Source organism: Atta cephalotes, assembly GCF_000143395.1.
Source record: "Atta cephalotes unplaced genomic scaffold scaffold00037, whole genome shotgun sequence".
NCBI lineage: Eukaryota > Metazoa > Arthropoda > Insecta > Hymenoptera > Formicidae > Atta > Atta cephalotes.
In genome coordinates this window covers 2872433-2882893 of record NW_012130101.1, presented here as the reverse complement: position 1 = coordinate 2882893, position 10461 = coordinate 2872433, and the positions used below count along the sequence as shown (strand labels likewise).

General features: G+C 31.7%; 1 pseudogene; it reads left to right on the top strand.

Moving 5' to 3' along the window:
- The first annotated feature begins 3211 nt into the window (after positions 1-3211).
- LOC105621848 lies at positions 3212-9822 on the top strand (annotated as a pseudogene).
- Positions 9823-10461: the final 639 nt, after the last annotated feature.

Here is a 10461-nt window from a genome sequence, read left to right as displayed (position 1 = left end):
TATAGTGTGTGTGTGTGTGTGTGTGTGTGTGTGTGTGTGTGTGTGTGTGTGTGTGTGTGTGTGTGTGTGTGTGTGTGTGTGTGTGTGTATATGTGTGTGTGTGTGTGTGTACAATCGAATATCTATGACAATTATCAAACATCATCGAACGTCTATCGAATCACTATTAAAAACATCTTTCGAATCAATGTCAACATCTATCGAACTGTTATCGAACTGCTATCGCACCGTTTTTAATCCTAATTACACACATTGAGTTTTCAGAAACCTCAACTTTAATTTGCTAAATCGAGATCTTTTCGTATTTCTAAACTTTTCTTTTTCTTTGAATAGACAATTTATCGGACTTTATTATCACCATTACGGATTTCATCATCACCATCACCGGATTTTACGTGTACATACGTATCATATGTACGCATAAATGTATGAACGTATATACGAATGAATGTGCGTGCGTGCGTGCATATGCGCGTACGTATTATACGTACGTATTATACATAGTGTACATTTCTTCATTGTAAGGATTTACAAAATTAGCAGAAATATGACAATGGTCTGTCAGACATAATTGTTGGTATATTTTTTAACATTATAGTTCAAAGTTAAGTAACTGACATACTAATATATATAAAATTGTGCAATTTATTATAAACGTCTGGACCCTAATCGAGTCATTCTCAATGTAAATACAGACAAATTATGGTGTTACAAATTATAAAATACGGCAATGATTCTGTGTCATTTTGTTTATTTGATCCCTGCAATTGTTCTTTCCTAATATTCAACTATTCAAGAAAATTAAACTTTTTCTGATTGTAGAAATACTTGTTATAATACATGTTGCAATATTGTCATATCCGAAGTCGTCAATCTGTGTTTTTTATGTTCGGACTGGAACATTGCATGGAGCACTATACTTTGAACTGTTAGTATGTAAACAGTATAAATGAAGAATTAAAATAATTTAAATAAATTTTTGCGCCAAAAGCGCAATTTTTGTGTTATCAATAAATTTAATGCTTTTTTTTCATAAAAATTTTGTGAAAAATTTGATTATAAAATATTTTTATAGAATATGAATAGTTCATGCTTTAAATAATATTGAAAATGATGCATTACATAACAAATGGACGAATACGTGATTAATAATTTGTGTGTAAATTATTTCCACATTTCGGTCTTCAGTATACGATTGAATCGTTCGACGATTGTCTGTTCAAAGAAAATGAAAAAAAAATTCAGAAATACGAAAGGATTTCGATTCAGCAAATTGAGGTTGAGGTTTCTGGGAATCCAGTGTGTATAGTTAGGATTAAAAGTGATGCGATAGACGTTCGATAACAGTTCGATAAATGTTGACATTGATTCGAAAGATGTTTTTGACAGTGATTCGATGATGTATGATTTGATAATTATCATAAATGTTTCGATTGTAATTCTTTAATACTATCAATATATGTTAGTGGACGACATAATAATAAAGCATTTTTTTCGTCGATGTACGGCAATTGTGACGAAAACACGTTAGATACGATTTTGCATAAGCGTGTAATATAAAAATTTTTTTCTACATAAAACGACATGTCACGACATGTTTTGCGGTTAGATTATTCTGTTGAATATGTAGAAACACAATTTTTCAGTTTCGCAAGTCAAGCGTGTCGACTTCAACAATACTTGTCGCCAATATAACTATAAATAAGTGAACATTCGTTTGATCAACAACTAGTAAGTGAATATCGTTTTTTTACGGGAACGTGTATGAATACACAATTATAATACACAATTATAATACTACTATAATTCCATCCATGAGTGTGTTTCAAGATTGAAAAGGACTTTATTGCGCAGTTTACAGAATTGTCTATGTACGTATGTATATAAATTCAAATTATTTAATATCAAAATATTTAGGCAATAAAATCAGCTTTGATTGAGTATAGAATTTCTTTAACTTAATTGATAGAATTAAAAATTTATTTATCTAATTAATGAAATTTTTTATATGTTTATAATGTATATATTGTATATATATTATATATATATATATAATATATATATATATATGATATATATATACACAGATGTACGTGTGTTATGTTGAAGTTTTATTTATAAGTATTAGGTTAGATGTAACAGGAAAAAACGCCACGAACTTTTTTCCACTATTATTCCCACTAATATTTTAAGAAACAAAATCTTTTATGAATAAAATTAATATTTCCTGTAATTAAAAAAGTAATTAAATATTATAAAAATAAATGCATAAGAAAAAAGAACTAAATTAATAACGTATAATTATATGAAATAAATTTAAAATTGTATAGCTAATGTCGCCAATTTACCGTTGTATCTGCAGAAAATTTGTTATTGATTGCAATAATGAGACACTATACTTTGCAACAATTTAATTTTAATTCTATTATAACAATGTTGTTATTAAACAATGTTATTATAGCAGTAAACATAGAGCGTGTAAGAGCGTTCGAAGAAATAATGTATTTATTTTTTAATAGTTTAAGTTGACCAACGATGTTGTCTTTTATATCTTTAAAAAGAATTCACAACGTTTTTAACATTAAATTTACACGAGTAATGAATTCTTCAAGATAACTTAGATTTCGATAGCGAACATTTGCACGGAAATATTAAAACATATTATTTGTTTTAGCATTTTATACTTACTCATACATTTAGAATTACATTTTTTTTTATTATGATTTGAAGATGCATCATATCTGTAATATATTTAATGTGAAATTTATTAATTTTAAAATATAAACGTAACAAATTCTTCGGATTAAGTGAAAGAAACTCAGATCGCATTGAGAGACGTCATGTTTTGCATTCAATAATAAAAATTACATAGCTTACATATTTATAAAGCATTAATTAAAGAATCTTTAATGTACAACAATATTGTAAGTCTTCGTTTTTTATCTTTTTACATTCAATAAGCGTGACAATACTATATTCAATAACAAAGGAATATGTATATCGTCGCAACTGTTCTTCAAAGTATAATATATATAAAAAAAATCCTCTCCATTTTAAAGTGTGTAAAAAAAAAGTGGAAGGGAACACTATTTAAAAGAAGAGCTCCGAACAACATTACATAATAACGCATAAGTCATTCAGAGAATTTCAACAGAGTTCAGACAGCTATTGCTAATTATAAGTTCTCCGAGAAAATAAAATATCTCAAGCCATGAACTATTACGTTCCAATTCAACAGGCTGAGGCGAGCAAGAGACAGTAAGTTCATTTAATTTTATAAAATATTTTGCTTATACATATTATACTTTATGTATTTTTGTAAGATCTATTTACATGTTTTCTTTTTTTAAAGCGCATTTTCTCAAACATCGTCTTGTACACCTTCGAAACCTCGTTATATGCTTCGTATTTTGATGAGGAAATATGCATTGATATCGACAGCGTACAAATTTCTGGACATTGGGATCGTTATAGGATCTATATCTCATGTACAAATGTGCGATCGGTGATAATCGAGGCAACCGCATGTTCATACCTCATGCTACATGGAAGACGAGAGGAGTGCAGAAATCAAGCGATTAATGCAGTCAACAGTCTCATCATCACCAATTCAAGATTTAAATATGGAACTTGTTAAAATATATGATACGAATAACGTAAAGTTAACATTAAATGGCACATGTATTTGTACATGAAATCAATAATTATGTTTTTCTTATTTGAGCTTGAGCAATGTGTTGAACATGTATTCTATGAACTGAGTCAATATATGCACGAGGTTAGTAAGAAATTTGAATATTTTGTGTCATTTTTAAGACAAAATTGTATTACTAATAAAAGCGATGCTGCAAACTTTGTACAAAATTTATGATAAAAATTCTATTATAGAATGTGAACTAATAGTCTATGATTTAGATTATATTATACATACAGCATTACATGATGAATAAATGTATGTTAAAATATATATTCTTAAAAAATATATATATATATATATATATATTAAGTGTAGGAAAAAGTTCGTGGCGTTTTTCCCGTTAAATGTAACTTTTTCCCATACCTAATATATTCTTTTCTTCTAAAATTATTTTATCTTTAATATCTTTGCCATTTTTTCTTCATATCTTCGTAGTAGTATGAATTATGAATAGTCAATAAGAAAACGCTCTTGGCCATTTGTATTACATTGATAAAAAAGAATATTATTATAATTAGTGTTATTAAGTTATATTATTAAAAATTCATAAAAATATTATTATAATTAGTTTCTAAGTCGTATCATTAAAAATCATAAATACCATATCTATTTAAGTCTCATGCGACATGGAAGGCCTTCATCGAGAGATGTACAAATGTTGAGCGATTAGTGCAGCTGTTTCCTCCTATCTAACGATTCAAGATTTAACTGTGGAACTTGTTAAAATTGGTAATGAACATATAAAATATAAAAATATCATTGCATGGTACGTGCTTGCACATGAAGTCAAAAATCATTCTTTTCATGTTTGAACTTCGAACATTGTGTCGAAATGTATACTTTGAACTGTATCAGTATATTCATGATATTAGAGAAAAATTTAAATATTTTGTGACTTTTTTATGCCAAAATTGTATTACTAATCAATGTGATGCTGCAAATATTTTGCATAAAATTTATGATAAAAATTCTATTATAGAATGTGAACTAATAGCTTACGCGTTAAATAATATTGTATACACTGCGTTATATGAAAAATAAATATATCTTAAACATATTACTCAGTCTTCAAAATGATTCCTTCCTACCATTCTTTCCTATTATTCTTTTTTTTCTCAATTCCAAATTAGTAGATAAGAAAGCGCGCTTGATGATTTATATTACATATTAATAAAAAAAAAAAAATATCAATTTTATTACTAAGTTACATCATATAAAAATCATAAATCCATCCATTTACGATCACGCGCGCGCGCGCGCGCGCGCGTGTGTGTGTGTGTGTGTGTGTGTGTGTGTGTGTGTGATGTGAGATCTCGCGCGTAACGTGCGAGAAAATGTCAGATTCACGATTTCTGCTTTTTGTATTTAAAAAAAATTTTTTTTTTAAATAAATGAAAAGTTATTAATGAATTTATTAGGCGACATATATATACTTCTATATAATAATTGAAATCATATGTATTAGTATATATATATTATATATACTACTTATATATACATATAAATTATATATTTCAATATCGTGATTTACAATATAACATATTTTCGTCACACTTTTTATGGAAGTAAAATCACAATTTCATATATGTTTCGTGTAACGAATGTATCAATTTCAAAGCAATACGTGTTGACGATCCACAATGACTCAGGTGTTCAACTCGTCATCTGATAGACTCGGGTTCAAATCTTCGCGTCGTCAGCATTATATTTTCCTACAAATGCTACAATGAAGAAAAAAATCTGAAAATGAGATTGAGAAGTTACAAAAAGTTTACCAAATGATGCAGAAAAAGAAACAAAAAGAAAGAAACAATTGACAGATCTCATATCGCCCGCGTCGGCAGGATATGTACATTATCAACATCATCAATAGAAAAAGGCAAGAACGAAATAATTACTTAGAGTTACTGTAGATTATTTTATTTTGCAATTATTAAATAATAAAGATTTGAGATGATAAAATGCTGTTAACATCTATTATATTGGTATTTTGGAGCACTCGTATATTGCATAAAATATGATTACATGTTAGTTTTTAGCATTCTTGATATATTAGGTGTGGGAAAAAGTTCGTGGCGTTTTTCCTATTAGATGGTATTAAAAAAAATGCCACGAACTTTTTCTCATCTAATATGTATTATCGTGTTCAGGAACACTTGCGATTTTTTTCTTGCATTTTTTGAAAAGGTAAGTTAAGACCGATCTACAATATAATAGTAAGTTTGATTTGAGAAGTAAAAGTAAGAAATAAAATTATGCGTGGTCTACAATGGCAGTATCAGTAATGGATGAGAATGTAAGAGTAAGAAATTGATCAATCACAGTCGATTATTCTTTTCACGTTCAACTGTGATTGGTCAATTTGTTATTTTTATGACTTCATTCATTACTGATACTGCCATTAGTAGACCAATTAATTTATTTCGCTTACGCCTACATCTATTCTAAACTCTTACATCTACTCTTACTTCTTAAATTAAGCTTACTACGTGTATTAAACGGGTCTTTACAGCTTGCGACTTTATTGTAGAAGAGATTTTAGTCCTGTACATACATACACAGGACGCGCTGCTTCTTGACAAAACAAATTGCCACGCGCAGTACGCGACAAGCACGTGGCAGTTGAATTTGCTGAACGCGATCGTCATCTTAACTATTGTCTAGCATGGCGCGTACGATATCGCAGCAGTTCGCCATGATTCGGCAGTAACAACAGTCATTTTGTGTTCAGTTCTGAAGAACCATTCGTCTGCGGCTGACGTAGCTCGGCTTGGGTGCTACAATTTACATATTTTTAAAAGTGTTGCTGACTTTGACTGAGCATTAAAACATTCATAACCGTCCCGTAGTTTTGGACGACTCGTTCGTTCTGACGCGCGTACGCGCGGCATGACGACATCGTGGACGCAGGCATCTAGTGTCCGGGCGGGTTTCGTTATTTTCGCGAGCACTTTAAAATTTTGTAATGTCCTCTTATAAGGACGTGATCTGGCCGTCTATTGATCTCTTTATTTCGAGGGAGGCGGGAAGCAGAAGAAGATTTCCTGAGTGTGAGGGATGGTGCACGAGATCTCGCAGTTGAATGGACTAAGATATCGAAGACATAAGTACATATTCCTCATAATTATATGTGTACATTATGCATAATTGTACGTGTCTATAATGCATAAACGTTTTCACTCTAATAAGATTATTTTCGGTGCGATTACTATTCACATAGTCATTATATTGAAGAGAATCTTACTGGTCGAAAGATGTACGATAGAGCCTTTCAACTCGCACACGGCATGCGTTTTACGTTACGAAATCGATCTTCCTTCTTTTCTCGATTTAACTTCCGACGTATGGAGAATGTACTGTTTACAATACACGGAGTAAGAAGTAAGAATAAGAAATTGACCAATCCCGTCGAAATGCGAGAAGAATAATCGACTGTGATTGGTCAATTTTTTACTCTTACTTCTTATTCTGTGTATTGTAAACAACACACAATAGTACTATAATACTATGATCTTTCTCTGGGAATCAGAAATATAATCAGGGAAGAGAAAAAAAAGGGATTTCATAACATAAAAACGCACGCTGTACGCGAGAAGGCTCTGATCTACAGTAATAAAGTCTACAGCTGCGTTCCGTTTCACATTCGATGAATAACGAGAATAAATAGTGTAGCATGATGCGCATTGTTATTCATCGAATGTTAAACAAGAATAAATGCACCATTAAGGATTAATAACTCGTTAACTATTGAGGAAACTTACAAAATGGTAGAGGACTTTTCGATTCGACAGTTTAGTCCGCTCTACCTGCTCATGAAATATTTGGCAATTATTTCCAGACACTCTGTATATATATATATATATATATATATATAAAATACATATTTTGTTTCTTTTTCAACATCATTTTTACCAACCTTGATGGAGGTATTCTGTGTTACGTTCTAAAACTTGATTCTATTAACTCTCTGAGTATCTTTTGTTGTTCATTGAATATTGAACAAAGATAGAAGATATGGATTGAAAAGGATAACTAGAATCGAATTTTAGAACGCAACCTCGTATAATTGTATAATTGTACCAATATTATACAACTTTGCTCATGTCGCTTTACCATGGATTTTTTCATTGCGTGTAGCGCGACACCATTTTTGGTTTCGTTTTCTCCGTCATCGATCGCCGTCGTCATCGTTGCTGACATCATCGTTGTCGCCAATGATTGTTGGAGTCAGTGTTGCCAAGGACATGGTTGACAGCAAAATTTCCGGTGCCGTCGTTGACCTTGATGAGGTCGTCGTCAGCCGATCAGAAGATTTTTTGCAGTTACCGCAATACTGTGAACTGTCTTCGCTTTGTGTCGAAAAAAGATAAATACTTGAAATGCTTGACCAAGCTAATTCTATATACACATATATATATATATATATAATATAATAAAAAATTTTTATTTAACAAAAAATAAAACAAGAGGTATACCGCGCAATTCAAAAGTAGAAGCATAAAGAAAATTGTTCCAAATTTGGACGAATTGCATGACCCGCTCCATCCGCATTGCCTGCTGCGACACTGAATTTATACGCAGAATACTTGCCGATTCTGTCCACGTCGATAGGATACGCACCGATTCAGCAAGTGCTGGCCTAGCAAGCGTCAGCAGGAGTATCTTCTGCGCCGATAGAATACGTACTGACTCCGTTCGGGTCGACAGACGTACTGACTTCGTTCGAATCGGCGGGATATCGTTTTACAAATAATGTGAAAAAAGCGATCAGTTCGTAATGAATGTTGATTCTATTTTAACGATTTAACTGTACTTCAAAGTGATCATTTTATGTCATGTCGTATATAAAAATTAAATTCTTTAGTGCTAAAACAGAGTTTTTTACCTGTTTAGTCTACATTTTTAGATCTAATGGAATATGTCAATTAAATGCAAGAGCTCAGTGAGCAATCGTGCTTCATCCTTTGGATTCATCCTCTGATTACTCTGTTTTAGCACTAAAGAATTTTAATTTTTATATACGAGATGACATAAAATGATCGATAGATATTAGACGCAGTTAAATCATTAAAGTATTCTAAATACTCGTACTAACAAGACATTAATGACTATTACTAATTCATATATTAACTTTGTGAATAAAAATTGTTGAGACGATAACGACGACAATCTTATTTACAAACTTAACAGGATAATGAAAATTCTTTAATTATTACGACTCAATCATCTTTCTCCAATCGAAAAAGGAAACGTCGTTTCTTTAATTAAAACCTACAACCACAGATTTTACCTGATGAATACCTAGACAGAACATCATTAGTAACACATAAAATAGTTACTACTGATAACTTATCGTTTCACACAATAACAGTATCGCTTTCCGCCAGTACATAAGAAATAACGTATCAAATTAAACAATTGAGTGATAAAAATATCGTAGAACTTTCCACTTCTCCATTGCTTCCCGATCTAAATAGTATCCAAAAAGGCAGATTCATCGGATAATAATATAATAATAGGTGACGTATTTTGTACCGTAATTGATTATAGGAAGTTAAATGTAAAAATTATATAGATGATGCCTATCCTTTGCCTAATATTTGTGATATATTAGATCAACTTGGTAGTGCCAAGTATTTTCCAGTGCTAGATTATAGCCAGTGGTTTCCAACAAATTCCTGGATTCCGCTATTGTGCCAATGGTTCGGAATCCACAGAGGACTTCGAGGGTTGGTAATCGAAGTAGACTTGTAGTTTTACAATACAATATATTGAGTTGTCCGGAAAGTTCGTGCCGATTTGTGGTAGGTAGCGTAAGGACAGGTCTGAATATATCAGAACAATTGAAAACAAAGACATGCGTACATATTGTAAAAGACGGTATTTCAGGCATACTTGGAAAAAAATTTAGTTGCGATACGTTAATTTTTGTCAGTTGTATACGCCTTTAAATATAGAAGAAAACAAAGTGCATTTTAATGCTTTTATTTTATCGGAAAGGCAAAAATGCCACACAAGTGGCAAACAAGATATGCGCTGTTTATAGCGAAAGTGCTGTAGCTGAAAGAAGTGTGCGGAAATGGTTTGCTAGATTTAAAGTTGGTGATTTCAATCTTGAAGATTAAGAACGTCCGAGTAGGTCCTCTACAAATGAAGATCAGATTAAAATACTGATCGAGAATAACTCACGCTATACGACACGTAAATTAGCAGAAATGTGTCAAAATCCACCATCTACGAGCATTTTATGGAGCTTGGCTACATAATTTTGATGTATGTGTTTCCCACGATTTAACGGAGAAAAATCTAATGGATCCCATTTCCATTTGCGACTCGCTCTATAAACGCAACGAGGAAACACCATTTTTTAAGCAAGTAGTGACGGGGGATAAAAAATGGATCATTTACAATAATGTTGAGCGAAAAAGATCTTGAGAAAAGCGAAATGAAGCCATCCCAAAAGCCGGTCTTCATCCAAAGAAAGTCATGCTCTGTGTCTGATGGGATTGGAAAGGTATCCTGTATTATGAGTTTTATCAAACAACGAGATAAATTCAGAGAAGTATTGTTCCCAATTAGATGAATTGAAGACAGCAATTGAACAAAAACGTCCAGAAATAGCGAATCGGAAGGGCGTCGTGTTTCATCAGGATAATGCGCGGCCTCATGTGTCTTTGATAACTCGACAAAAGTTGGAGCTCAGTTAGAATGTTCTATTTCCTATTCACCATATTTACCAGACCTCGCGCCCTCTGATTTCCATC